The sequence below is a fragment of the Chenopodium quinoa genome, unplaced genomic scaffold (genome assembly GCF_001683475.1).
Source record: "Chenopodium quinoa cultivar QQ74 unplaced genomic scaffold, ASM168347v1, whole genome shotgun sequence".
NCBI classification, from domain to species: domain Eukaryota; kingdom Viridiplantae; phylum Streptophyta; class Magnoliopsida; order Caryophyllales; family Amaranthaceae; genus Chenopodium; species Chenopodium quinoa.
This window is the reverse complement of record NW_018742204.1, coordinates 1,957,379-1,959,710: the sequence shown is the minus strand read 5'-3', so window position 1 is coordinate 1,959,710 and position 2,332 is coordinate 1,957,379.

Sequence of the window (2,332 nt, the reverse complement as noted above, 5' to 3'; positions counted from 1 at the left end):
ATAGGGGTCGAACCGCAGGGAACGAATAAACACCACCAAATGTTATCGACAATTAAGCTAGTCCGGAATAGGAGATAAATAAACTAAAGTCTAAAGATGCTAAAACAAGAAATAAAACACTAAGAGAAATGGTTTAGGTATAGCATTCACTTAAACATAAACAAAGGCATATAAATTGAATTAATTATGAACTAAACATGCTCGAATATCGAAATAAAGTTCAATCTAACCGCCTTCCGGGGTCAATTGACTTCTTCTAACATAGCCTCTATGTTTCCACATTAGAACCATATACTAGGAGGTACTATTAAATAACAATCGATAATAATGAACCCTAGATAAGTCAACTTCCGTTCCTTGTTAGCAAAGATTTACCTTTAATCAACCAACAATGTGCACTTGCAAGAAGATTAAAGAATATCAAACATATAAAGACTTTAATCACAAATAAATCAATTCTAAACCCTAGAATATACTCAAGATCCAAGTTCACCACAACCATCCCCTTAATGGGAGAATTACTCACTAATCATGCTAACAAAAAGATTAATTAACAAATAATCAAGAATAAACATGATTAATAAGCAATACCAACAACTAAAATAATAATCAAAAGAAAGTAATAAAAATAGAGGAGAGAGAGTTAGAGATTCTCATTGATTGAAGATGAAAGTCTATAGAAAAGATGATCAATTTCTTCTTTAAAATCCAAACTCAAACCCTTACTTTCTCTCTCTAAACTACCCTAATCCTAACCTAAACATAGAGAGAGAATCTCTCCTAAAAACTAATTAGAGAATGAATAATTGGTAATTGAATATTATCTTAATTACCCCCAAAATTGGGTATTTATACTAAGCTAAGAATACTAAGTAAATAAAAGAAAAGAAAATAAAAATAAAAAGGAAAAATAATGAAAGAAACTAATTATAAAAAATAAAATAAAGAAATAACAAAAAGGGAAAAGAAAAGAAATAAATTAAAAGAAAAAGAAAAATAAACCCCCAAAAATTCCCAAAAACATCAGACGTCCCTTTCCCCTTCTAATTCGATGTTGGCTGCTTTGAACTCCATTGAAGCGCCTCACCATCACCACCGTTTATCAACCATCATCATCAAATCGTCACCGCTCATCCTCCTCATTTATCATCAAGCATCAAATAAAAACCGTTCGATCTTCATTAATTATCATGTGCGAAGCTCATGAAATGGTTCGGTCGAATCACGAGTTGGTGTGGCCGAACTACGGGGTTGGTTCAGTCGAACCATGGGTGTGTTCGACCACACCTCTTCAAATTACAAAGCCTCAAAAGTTCCTAACTGTTTTGGCACTTCTTGGCATTTCGACCGAATCCTCAACGGTTTGCTCGAACTTGATTAATTTGCGATTTACTCTGATTTGGGCGCTTGATTAAAGGGTTGAGTAATTGCTGAGGTATGGGTTAAGGTTGAGGGATGTGCGGTGGTGATTGGAGGTAGCAGCGGTGGTGCGGTGCGCGGTGCCCCTGTTCGAATTGGAACAGGGGAAATGGTTGATTGTTGCGGTGGTGTTGGTGAGGGGCTGCTCTGGTTTTGGTGGCGTTGCTGCACCGATTTGAGTGGCTGAAGGTGGTTGATTGGTGTGGGTTTTGGTGGACGGTGGTGCAGGGGTTGTTGTTGTGGGTTGCGCGGTGTTGTGAGGGTGAGTGGAATTGGTGGGTGATGGTGGTTCAGGTGTGGCTGCTGTGGTTGGTAATTGGGTTGATTGGAGGTGGTGGTGGTTGCAGCTCATGTTGGTGAGGGTGAGTGAGCAGGGGAAGGTGTTGGTTGATTAATGCGGTGGTGCAGTTGCTGTGGGTTGCGGTTGTAGCTGGTGGGGGTCTGGTTGTGGTAGTGAGAGGTGGTGAGAACAGGTGCTACTGCTGCTTGGTGTATTGGAGGTGAGTGGTGTTGCGGGATGGCTGTAAATTGGGTGGCTGCGGTGGTCGTTGGTGTGGGTTTTGGTGGACGGTGGTGCAGGGCTGCTGTTTTGGGTGGCTGAAAGTGGTGGAAGGAGGCAGCATCAATCAAAGTAATGCACACTTGAACTCGTCCCCGAGCTCCGAACTCACTTGACATGAAACCCGAACACCTACACACAAAACCGAGAATAGAATTGGGACAAAGAATAAAATAAAATAGAAAATAAAAGAAATAACACTAAACTAATAAAAATTAAATAAAACTATACAAGTAAATAAAATCAAATAAATAACAAAATAAACTTAAAACTAATAAAAACTATGAAAGTAACAAAGAAAAGGAACGAAATAAAATAAATCGAAAGCAAATAAAATATGAAAATAAACTAGAA